Raw genomic sequence first — 12,964 nt, 5'->3', positions numbered from 1 at the left:
AGAAGATGAGTCAAGGCCATGGTTTAAGAGATCATACACTGTCTTCCAAACCTGAGTTGAATGTCAAGATGAATTATCACCCCACAAGTATTCACTGAGGCACAAGGCAGGTGCTCAAAACTGTACTGAAAAGAAAAACCCTAAAAAACAAGACAGAGAGTGGGATGTATACTGCAGAGAGTATTTGTGGCTTGATTGAAAGAATTATGCCGGGAAAACATCCTCAGGTTTTAGCTGCTCACTTTCCTGGAATTCTAACTGAGTTACTAAGCTAGAGGATCCTGGAAGACACACACCAAGCTTGCCAACAGAGCGTTCCTCTAAAATACACCCTGCAGCTCTGCAAACAAGCCAGCCCCATACATCCAAATGACCATGTGCTGAGACCATGTCTACATGGTGCTTTCTGTCCATGGGGAGCCACCCTCTTGAGTGGTAGTGCCGGTGCACAGAGCGAAGGACTGCAACCAGGAGACCTTTGTCTCCACCAGCCCCCACCCCCGCCACACTGAATTGCTGCCTGTCTCCCAGTGGATCACTGAGCCCCCCAGACCCCCATTTCCCCACCTGTCAAGTGAAGGGGCTGGATTCCATGGCCCCTGTGATGATTCACTTTATGTGTCCACTTGGCTGGGACGCAATGCCAGAAAAGTAGTTAAACAATATTCTGTATGTTTCTGTGAAGGTGTTTTGTGGATGAGATTTACATTAAAATCTGTGGGCCTTGAGGAAAACAGATGACCCTCCATCATGCAGGCAGGCCTCACCCAATCAGTGGAAGGCCTGAATAGAACAGGCTGGCCTCCCTACACAAGAAGGCGTCCTGCCAGCAGACAGCCTTTGGTTGGACTTGGACTGCAATTCTTCCCTGAGCCTCCATCCTGCCGGCCCACTCTACGGCAGATTTTAGACTCCCCAAGCCGCTACAATCATGTGAGCCAATTTCTTAAAGTGTATGTGTGTGTGTGTGTGTGTGTGTGTATACCCCCACACATTCTGTTGCTTCTGTTTCTCTAGAGAACCCTGACAAATACAAGCCCCAAACTCCTTTCCAGTTCTAAGTTGCTGGAAGACTGATGGCAGAAGGGAAGGTTAGGTCCATCTCTCAGCCTGAAGCTCCCCCGGGCAGAGATGTTAAAGTGATCGAGACAATGGCCTCTTTTAGGAGGACTTGTGCAATGGGTCTCCTCGGCACAGCAATAAATACCAGTAGTTCCAGAACTGGTACACCAAGTACTGTGGGGTGTGGGGTGAGATAAATTGATGTGAACACAGCCAAGAGGAAATCAAAAATAGGAGGTTATGAAGACAGCCTCACATTCCACAGGTTTTGCCGTCCTGTGTTGGGAGCTCCCCGTTCACTTGTCACTTGACAGCACCATTATCCCAGAGGCAAGAAGCAAGTTTGTTTTTCACCGGTGACTGATGAGGTCTTGTTGCAGAACTGCAGAGCAGCAAGACACAATTTGGTAAAGATCTGAGAAGGAGGTAGAGCAGAGAACATCTTGATATTCAAATCCATTTGAAGATCACAGCGACTTGGAAGAGCCTGCTCCACGCCAGCTGTTCCTGGGTGCCCTTGGACCTTTGCATGCCTGTCCTTCAACCACACACCCAGCAGATCCCAGCCACAGCTTGCAGAACTAGAGAGGGCACAGGCGGGAGATGGCGACTCATTCTCAGCCTCCTTTGCTGGCTTTTCTTCTTCCTTGAGTCCTGTGTGCCCCAGGTTCCCTCAAAGGCCCTCTGCTCTTCCCTTTCCTCCTACATGCTTCCAGGTTGTCCCACCCAGATCCAAGCCTTCAATTCTCACCACCCTGTGGATGAACCCCAAATCTAGATGTCCATCTCCAGCTGCTCTCCTGTGCTCCTAACCTGAGCTCCCCTAGAACATAAGCTTCATGAGGATGAGGATGGATGTCTCTTTTCTCTGATGTGTCTCCAGCTCCTGGAATATATTTGGTGATGAATAAATATCTATTGAATCAATTAATGAATGTGCATTCAGCCACCTTGAAACATCTCCACTTAGCCTCTCTTGGACTAAGCGTATATAAAACCAAACCCTTATTCTTCTCAGCCGCCAAACCCAGGCCTCCTGTTGTGTCCCTCACTTTGCACTATCCATTTCCTAGCTCAATTCTGGAATCTGGGTGTCCCCTCTGTCTCCTTTGCTTGCCACCACCTCCCACTTCCAGTGAATCTCCAGATTCTATCCTCTTAGGCCTCTTGCCTGCTCAGTCTTCTCTTTCCCCACCTGGAGTGAGGAGTGAGCCACCTGTCCTTCTTATGGTATCATAGTCATCTGTTTACTTTTCTGCTTCTGCAGCTAAACAATGAGTCATGTAATCACAAAGACCTGAGGTACTGATATTTACCTGTGTGTATGGGGAGGAAGGAATCCCAGAATCTGAATTCCCCTTCTTATTTTGGGAAAATCCCTCCTCTGTGGTCATAAGCATGTGATCTGGCCTCACCCTCAGAAGCTTCCACCCAGGACTTAGAAACTGGAGGGAGGAAAACCAAGAGGCAAGTTCCTCCAGAGCTTATTCCTGCTCCGGCCATCAGGGTGGCTGTACCAGCAGAGCGGTGCCAGCTCTGAGTCCTCACCAGCAGGCTGCTCTCGGGCAGGCCCTGGGGCTGTGCTCTCGGTGGACCGGCTCCCTTTGTTCCTACCTCTTGCCCGAGCCCAGTTCTCCAGCTTCCCACCAACTCTGAGAAGTGACCACTCTCCTTATGTCATGGCCCTTTTACGAATACGTTTAGTTAGGGTCAGTTTCTGGCCTTGGAACCAAGGACTTTGACCGACATACCTGGTCTCACCTCTCTCTTAACCTCAGCATCTAGCAGGGTACTTGTTATCTAATAGGTAATTGGTGTGTGAATAAATAAATACATGAAAGGAGGAAGGAAATAAAGAAAAGGAGGAAAGGAAGAAGGGGAAAAAACCATCAATGTTATTCTTTTTTTCCCCTTTGACTATTCCCCAGGTAAGCTTGGAAGGAGGGAGAGAAGGACTGGGAAATGATAGACCACTGAATGTGATGAGCCTTGGGTCATTTTTAGCATTAGGACCTTCCTCCTTCTGCACGGGCTGCATCTTAGAGTCCTGGAAGAATGCGAGAAAATGTGTCATTCCCCGACTTTGAGAAATCACCAGTACTTAGCACCCTCCAGGCAGTAAGCTGACAACCGTACTTTGCTTTCTAGAATGATGTGACTCCAACATGATGCCAGGTCTGACTTGGCAGAGAAAGGAAAAAAAAGGAATAGGGTCTGAGTGGTTATGGAAGGAAAGATGAAACAGGGAGCTGGGAATTTGGGAAAGCACACAAAGCAAGCCTATAAAATTCCCATGCTTTACAAAAACCAGCTGATAATAGAAATTGGTATAAGTTTTCTGCAAATCACTCTGGCATTCCCTTTAACCCAATAATTCCACTTCAAAGCATCTACCTTAAGGAAGTAATCAGAAATATGGGCCATTATTTATGTATAAAAATAGTCATGTCAAAAAAATTGGAAGCAACTTAAATGTCTCACAGTACAAAAATGACTGAGTAAAACATGTCTCGTCAATACAATGGAATATTAGACAGCAGTTAAAAATAGTGTTTGCAAAAGAACTATGAGGAAATGTGATGACATAATGTATGCAGAAAAGACAAGAGACATGCAAAACCATGTATATAGGAAAATGTCTATATTTGAACACAGCCTAGAAAGAGACAAAGTTTTCACAGGGGCTGTCTCTTCCTGGAGGAGGGAAAAAAAATCATAGAATGGTTTTCTCTTCAGTAACTTTTCTATGGTTGTCTACAATGAGTCAATATTACAAAAAGAAAATATAAGATTAAAATGCAAGAGTAAAAATTACAACCGAATATAGAGTTGCTCTTTACTCAATAAAGAATGTAACCTTTTTATTAACCTCAGTTTCTTCTTGCAACAATACAATAAATGTTAGAACAAATCTCATATGAGTAATTTAAATACACTGTCACTGAGCAGTTATCCAGCCAAGTTCAACTAATCCTCAGTTCTGCTCCAGCTGGTTCTGAGTTGTATATCAAAGACACTGTTGGTGTTAACTGCCTTGATAAGAAGATGAAGAGGATTTATAATAATAATGGTTCATTATGTCCCAAGTACTGCACTAAGCTATTTCCTTTAATATTCATGAGAACCCACAGATACTGAATTACAGGGAGGCTGAATAACCTGCCCAAGATCACACAGCTAATAATGGTAGAACTGGCGTTGAACCCAGGACGTCTGCCTCAGAGACACCTGCACACTCCCATTGCTGTACATGGTGTTCCATCTCATACCTTCAGCTGGGTCTTCAAAGGAATGATGGCTGTTACTGTCCCCCAACAAATACCACTCTTAAGTTTCTACTCTCACCATCTTTCTGTTTTGTGACTCACAAAATTAATGGCTCTAAAACCTCATGCCTTCATGTCTCCCAGCCACAGCGCTTTTTATTTTTTCATCTTAAGTATCTGTCTCACTGTCTGTGATTCTTGATCATTATTTTTAGCTTTTCTAAAGGAACTTTTTAAAGTGCCAAATGCCCTTCCCTTAAAATGTTTTTTAATTTTAAAGTCTACCAAGAAGCAGCAGGATGGAATTATTACTAGGAGCTGGGTAAATGGTCAAGTAAACTATATTATTTTAATGAAGGGAAATTATTTTTATCAAGCCAGGAGCAGGAATGCCTAGTGGTGGAATTTTGTTTGTTGGCAACAGTCTGACAAAGAAAATATTTTGGATTAGATTGTGTTCTGGGGCAAAGCAAAACAAATCAAAACCAAAAAAATAGTCCTCTTGTCACTTTTCCAGGGTTGGAAAATGGGAACCCAGTGAAATTTCTATCTAATGACTTGGCCTACGAGGAATTTGGCCAGTCTGCTGTCAAAAGATTGCTGTCCTGAGTCTTGTCATGGTGAAGGTGATGACCATCAAGAAGTGGCTCTGAGACCTTCTAGTCAAAGATCTTTCCACTGTAGGTGAAGAGAAACACCCCTTTCACCAACATTTATTGAATAGCTACAAGAGAAGACACAGTGCTAAGCCTTGAGGTGCAAAAATGAGTAACTCCAAGAGCTTCAGATTAAGATTAGGGACAAAAATGGAAATGACTAACTATATTACAACACAAATGCAGTAAGCGGCAAAATTCAAGTAAAGGACAATTTACTCAAGGCTATGCAGAAAGAAGCACAAATTACAGGTATGATCTCTTCCACTGGGGTGGAGGGTGATGGTGTCTGTGTCCTGAAAGGCACAGAATTTGAAATTACTTCCACCTGTCTAAAGGTGCAGGACCCGAAATTCTCTCCCCGCTCATCACCTTGTGCCAGCCAGGGTAGGTCAAATCAGAGCCCAGGAGTTCAAACACAAAGAGAAATCCTTTGCCTGCCTCTGCTTCAGTGGAGCTGGGTTTACCTTAGGGGCCAGAGGATTAGAGGACATTTTTAGTCTCCTAGAGCCTAGATACCTGGAAGTCTGGGCTGACAAGTCATTTGAGTCTCCAGGAACCTAGATCCTCACTGAGTGCCTCACTGCTTTTGCTCCAGCTAACTCCAGCAGCATCAACAAGAGAATGATGTGCTAGGCCTTAGCTGTCCTATTCTTTCTCATGAAATGAGGGCTTTTGAAAACAAGAGGAATACAAATGGCCTTATGGATATAAAAAGTCGTGGAAACCTCCCTAGTAACCAGTAAAACATCGATCTGGTGCTTCCATTTTTTATTCATCAGATAGGCAAAATTTTTAGACTGGGAAAATCTGGTGTTGTTGAGGATCTGAGAAAATGGACACTCATTCCCTGCCGGTTGGAGGAAAAACTGACATAATTGCTTGGTAGGGCAATTGGAAGGTTCTATTAAAAATTTGAATGCTGGCCAGGCACGGTGGCTCATGCCTGTAATCCCAGCACTTTGGGAGGCCGAGGTGGGTGGATCACGAGGTCAGGAGATCGAGACCATCCTGGCTAACACGGTGAAACCCCATCTCTACTAAAAATACAAAAAATTAGCCGGGCATGGTGGCGGGCACCTGTAGTCCCAGCTACTCAGGAGGCTGAGGCAGGAGAATGGAGTGAACCCAGAAGGAGGAGCTTGCAGTGAGCCGAGATCACGCCACTGCACTCCAGCCTGGGCGACAAAGCGAGACTCTGTCTCAAAAAAAAAAAAAAAAAAAAAAAAAAATTTGAATGCTAATTCTTTAACCCACAACTTCGTCTTACAGACACATTTATACATATGCATACGGATATATGGACTAAGACGCTCGCATAGATGTTCACAATAGCAGAAAATTATGAATAACCTAAATGCCCATCAATAAATTATTAAATCAACTATAATGTATCTATACTAGTGAATATCATGGGCAGCAGTTTTTAAAAATGAGACAGATCTCTTTGTCTTGTCATGGACATCTGATCATTGAAGAATGCAAGTATGATAAAAATACAGAGTATGGTCTTATTTATGTTTTTCTTTATATGTGTTTGTGCGAATGCAAATATACAAGAGTGATTGCCTATCCTTTGTTATCTAAAATTCTACAATGTGCATTTATGTTTTACTTATTGAATTTTTTTTAAAGTGAGAGAAAGTTAAAACATTTTAAACTACGACAATAGAAAGTTGAAAGAATTTCAATTCGAGGGAGGCACACTAGCTGTCATGAGCTGTAATCAGGGACTTTGGCAGAGTCCAGATGCTGCTCGTCAGCCTGACAGGCCGAGACTTGATTGCATCATTCTCCAAGAGTGGTTTGGTCTCTCGGCAGTAAATGCAAACTAAACTCGAAAGAGACTGATGGACAAACCGGGATATCCATTTGTCATTTACAGCAGGGTTTCTCAACCTCAGCGCTACTGACATTTTGGGCTGGAGAATTCGTTGTTGGGGTGGGGAAGGGGCACCCTGTGCATTGTAAGATGTTTAGCAGCATCCCTGGCCTCTACCCACCAGATGCCAGTGTCACATCCCTCCTCCAGTTTGACAACCAAAAAGTCTCCAGACATTGCCGGATGGCAAGGATGTTCCCAACATGGCCCCCAATTAAGAACCACTGATTTACAGTGAGCTATACAACCGCCAAGAAGACCAAATGCTGTCACTGCTGGAAAACTACGTGGATGATCAAATCACAACAGAAGGCTGCCAAGAGAACAGGAAGTCAGAACAAAGGCAGTCTTTATTAAAAATATTATTTAAGTATTTGATGGTCTTGGGCCGTGATAGCCTAAAGCACATCCCTCATTCCAGAGAAATCCCTGCCTTTGGACGAAACCTTAGTTAGGCACAACCAGCTTTCTCCTCTCTGGCCTACATTAATTCTTCCCCTTCTGTTTGTCACTTTTTTCCAAAGACACCAATGTCGTTGATTGTCTCAATGCTTCTCAAACATACCAATGGCCTTAAATGGCAGAGGAGCATCCATGTGACATCCGGTGGGGCAGAGCCCCAAATGCCCCTCCACAAGCACATCATTTCCTTAAAGTTGTGTTTCACCATAAAAATCCACTTGATTTTGCTTTCTGTTCTGTATTATACCTATATATTTATCTTAACAAAAAACAAGTTTCCCAAGTTTTAAGTCATACACTTTGGGAAGGCACACAAGTTTATCCTGTGGCTTCATGCACTCCCAGGTACATTCCCAGATGTAAAGAATAGACAAGTTCCCACACTTCTTTCATCTCACCTGAGGAGATTATTTCCATGAGATTGAAAAAGGTTGAAAGAAATTTGGGGGGACCAGGTGCGGTGGCTCACACCTGTAATCCCAGCACTTTGGGAGGCTGAGGTGGGTGGATCCCTTGAGGCCAGGAGTTGAGAGACCAGTCTGGCCATCCTGGCAAAACCGCATCTCTACTAAAAACACAAAAATTAGCCAGGCATGGGGGCCTGCACCTGTAATCTCAGCTACTCAGGAGGCTCAGGCAGGAGAATCGCTTGAACCCGGGAGGCAGAGGTTGCAGTGAGCCGAGATCATGCCACTGGCAACAGAGCCAAACTCTGTCTCAAAAAAAAGAAAGTTACTTGGGGAACCATCTATCTCTGTGATGTCTCCTGCATGTATCTGATCTCATCAAGTGTATGATACACACTCTCAGGACAAAGAAGAGCCCTTTTACAGTCTCTTGTACTGAACGCCTTGCTGCTTTTGCTCCAGCTAACTCCAGCAGCATCAACAAGGGAATGACGTGCTAGACCTTAGCTGTCTCCTCGGCAGAATTCCAGTGAAGACGACTGAGCTGCTTGTTTTGGTTTCAGGCAATATAGCCTCCTGAGATTATTTTTTAAAGAAATTTCTCCTAGCAGGAAAGACATAAGGACAGAAAAAAGCGTGGGAGCCTCTATTTCTGAATCAGACTTCCTTGGGATTTTATCTTCTCTTATTTAAGGGATTTCATGTTTCAATGTGGGAGAAAATTTTAAATATAGAAGTATATTTCAGTAATGACTCACTTAAAGCATATATCAAGACTGACTTTTGCAGGGGACAAAGGACTTATGGACGTATAAGATAAAGAAAAAAACATGGGGTTTGGGGGAGATCAAGACATCTTGATTGACCTGCATTTGTCTTTTGAAGTTACAGCATAGGATCCTGCCATGCTGGGATTAGCTTAGGATTTTCTGAGACACAAGCACTGTGAGGGTGAAGTCGGGGCTTCATGCACCTCTTTTCAGTGTCTTTTGGAAGCCTATATTTTTTCCTCATTCCCATCTCCCCTCTTTCAATCCGTTCATTAGCTAAATGCCAAAGCTACAAAATCTGAGAAAGGACAGAACTAGACACATCCCTTTCCCTCCGATTCTTCCCCAAACTGGGATGGAATTTTGTGTTTTGCTCTTGCTTTCCTTATCCAATTCTATATGTGATTCTGTTGTATTTTCATCCGTAGAGAGTTTCTTAGCAGAACAAGCCTTTTTGTGTTTACACTTCTCTTTAAAAATGACCAAGAAAATGGGCTCTGGAATTTTACTTCTTCCCTCCAGAGTCTTTTTCAAGGAATCAAATCTCAATCCTGGTATTCATCCTCAGTGCCATGATATAGAAGACCCAAAGTCATGATAAATTTGCAGCCCTCTTGAAAGTCAGGCTTGTGGAGAGAGAAATAGGGTGTTGGTTTCTGTAGTTTCCAGGCCCATGAGAAAAAAGCACTCAGGCTCACCAGGGACTATTTACACAGAGGGGAGGCAGGGAGAAGTAAGAGGCACAGTTCCCAGAAATCATGTTCCATGTCAAGAAAAGCAAGGCCCAGCACCAGTTAGGTGGCATTGCCAGAGCAGAAAAATAATCCAGACTACTTCAGCCTAGTAAGAGAAATCAGGCAAGCAAAGTTTGCACCATTACAAGGCCAGCATAGTATCAGCGTTCAAGGTGTTTATTTTGGAGACGTGCAACTTGGGTTTGAACCCCAGCTCTGCCATTATATTAACTGCAAGTTACTTAGCCTCTCCCTGCTTCAGTTTTCTCATATCGGACATAGTGATAACAGCGTTACTTTATTCCACACACGTTTATGAACACCTAGCATATGCCAGACACTCTTCTGGGTGCTAGAGGAGGGGTAGGGCAGTGGTGAGAAAAACAGAAAATGTCCCTGCTCTTGAGGAGTTTACATTCTGGAGAGAGTGACAAACAAAAAATAAGTAGGATCATTTCCTTAACAGATGTTATTTAGAGATAGAAAGTGATGGGGGACGGGGCGGGGGGGTGGCAGTGAAACATTAGAAGAAATAATTGAGCTGATGCATGAACGATGGGAACAAACCAGCCACATGAAGATGAGGAGAAGCACGTTCCAGGCAGAACCTGCTTCAGACGGTATTTCATAAGGGTTTCCTGAGATAAAGTGTGGAAAATATGAGTATAGGACCAGACACCACAAATGTAAATTACTCAACAGATGTAGGCAACCATGATGACTCAGAGACGGTGGAAGAGGTCCCTAAGTCAGATCATGGGTAAGTTGGGAGAAGGAATGTCAAGGGTATCAGGGAGAGAATTAAGGCTGGAGAGTTCATTGTATGCCCTTGATCATAGGAGCCAATGGAACAAAGGAGCCGTGGGAGGACTGTGGAGGTGACTGTGGAAGCTGGAGAGCTCAGGCCCCACTAGAAGGGGCAGCCAGCTTGCCCAGTTCCCTCAATTAGCTGGGTCCTTATGTCCTGAATTTTCCACCCTGGCCTGCCCGTAACCTCCCTGTCAGCTCATTCTACCCATGTACCCCCTCCTAATGCCCGTGCCGCCGCCTCTGCCAGGACTCTGAGGCAGCACATGGGCAAACAAGTCAAAGAGCATCTGTCTAATCTCCACGTGTTATGAATAAAGAAACTGGGTCCCAGGCAGGTTATGAGATTCTTGCAAGGAACCCAACTAGTCAGGCAGCCTCCACTGAAGACTACACCTCATCTAGTTGAGAAGGTTGTCTTCTTCCACCTTGGCTCCTTCTACACTTCTCCTGTAGCTTAAGAGGTGGCATGAACAGAACAGTATGACAGAGAGGGGACACCTGCCCAGCAATCCACCCTGGCCATCCATGGGGCCACAGATGTCACAATGGGAACATTCCTCCTAGACCCAGAGAAAGCCTGCTCCAGTGTGCCTAGACTTTCAGAAGTGTCAGAAGTATTTTTTGGCAGGGTTTGGGGATGGACAGGAGGCCATGGAATTGTCACCGTCGGGGCACTGGTGGGGCAGGCCATCTACACACAAGGCAGGACATTGGAGTGCAGCCCTAGAGAGCAACTCTAGTCAAATCAACAATTCAATAATCCAAAGAGTGTCAATGGTACAGCCTCAAACACAGAACTACAGCAGAACCCAAGAGAATTATGACACCCTCTTCTACCTGCAAATTGCTTTCACATTCCTTGTCCCAGCTGCTTTACAGAGGAGACAACCAAGCCTGAAGAGGCTAACAGAGACGTTGTGACTCCTTCATGCCCCGTTCTCATAGATGTCAAAGCCCGTGATATTCAGGGATGCCTTCCACTCGTGGGAAACAGGTCCCCATCCACAAACCAATGAGAGAATAGCACAACATGCACAACACAACCACCAAGTCCCGATGGTCAATGCTCCAGACTTTTGAACAACTTGTAATTTCTGGACAACACACCACACCCTTTTCATCTGTAGGCTTTTGTAAATACCATTCCCTCTGCCTGAAATCCTATTCCCCACAGTTCTCCCTACCATGACCTTCATCCACTTGGCTAAATCCTATTCATTTTGTCCCAACTTAAGTATCACCTCCTCCAGGAAGCCTTCTCTGGCATCCATGGGGTGGTACCCCATTCATGTGCCTCCTTGGCACCAATGCCTCCCTTAGACCATCCACCAACCACATTGTCCTGTAATGGCAGGATTGTGTTCTGTCTCCCCCACTAGACTCTGTTCCATGATGGCAGAGGCTAGGTCTTATTCACTGTTACATTGTCTGACCTCAGTAGGTACTTGATAAGTTGTTATTTACAAAATCATGAACAGGACCAGATCCCTGCTCTCTCGGAGCTTTAGAGCTCACACCGTGGAAGGGAGTTCACTGCCCAGGATGGTTACTCTACAGCTAACTCTGCCCTTGAGAGCTTCAGGCCTCTTATGGTTCTCTCTCTCTCTCTCTCTCTCTCTCTCTCTCTCTCTCTCTCTCCCCCCTCCCCCACTGTTGACAGTTTCATGTTAGTTGGGTGAGGTCTGAATAACGCCAGCCTGTTCCAGAGTCAGCCAGCTCCTCTCTGCAGAATGGCACCAGTCCATTTGATTTTCTCCCCTCCGCTGGCATGAGAAGCTTAGAGGCAGCCAGGAAATCAGTCTTGGGAATATTTGGCCTCTCCAGTCCCTTGGGATTAGAGCCTAAAAATCGGATCCAGGGAGCCAGGCTACCAATCTATCCCCCTGTTGACTGCGGGGTCTCCTTGCTTTCACTCAGCTCCCTGAGCCCACCTGTCTCTTCTTATTCTCCCCGTTCTTCATCACCACTCATAGGACAATTTCCATTTTTGACGGTGGTTCTGTATATGCTACAGTGAAAATCTTTTGGGGAATTTACCCATTTACTATGACTCCTTAGTTGTCCCCCTTACTCACAAGGGCTCTTGGCATCTATATTTTTGCCTCATATCCTGTTCTCTCCACAGTACTGATTGGACCAAAGTTGGATACCTGAGCCACTCTGAGCCCATCATATTCTCTTACCTAGGAACTGGTGCAACAAGGGTCTGGTTTGGCCTGAATTGGTCTCTTAAATGAAAGTGATGTAAACTAAAGAGCTGTGTGGTGGCTTCTCTCACCTACGAAGTAGAATGAGAAGCATAGAAGGCTGGTCTACAGAAAGCGAAAAAAGAACCAGAAACATGTGTATAAGATATCAGGGTCAGTTGTTTCATTCCTGGTTGCAGCTTCGTTCTAAAGCCCAGCCTCATCCCTTCCCACAGGTACCTCCTCGGTGTTCAGCAATTATCGACCGAGCACCTAATGTGTGCCAAGCATGAATTTTTAAAGCACTTAGTCTAAGTGGTGAGAAAAAATAGATACAATCCACGTCCGCATGGAGCATACAACCTAATTAACCAAATACTCATAAAACTAAATACATAATCACAAATGGGTTGAACTGCTCTGAAAGAAAAGTACAGGGTGACTTAAAAATACATCTAACAGGAAGACCTGGTCTAGTCTGGAGAATTAAGGAAGGCTTTCCTGAGGGAGTAACATCTGGATGGATTTAGGAAACAGAGGAGCATCCACGGGCTGATAAGATGATTCCTAAACCAAACCAATGCAGCAGAGGCAGGATTTCAGGGTCAGAGGTGACCACAAAATGCAAAGTGAATCATCCACTGGGAGAACACTGGACCTTCCACAAACTGAGGAACAGGAATCCAAGTCAATCTTATCTAGACCTTAAGAGGCAAGATGAGGCCGGGC

Source organism: Theropithecus gelada, chromosome 8 (assembly GCF_003255815.1).
Source record: "Theropithecus gelada isolate Dixy chromosome 8, Tgel_1.0, whole genome shotgun sequence".
In the NCBI taxonomy this organism is placed as follows: domain Eukaryota; kingdom Metazoa; phylum Chordata; class Mammalia; order Primates; family Cercopithecidae; genus Theropithecus; species Theropithecus gelada.
This window is presented reverse-complemented; position numbering follows the sequence as displayed.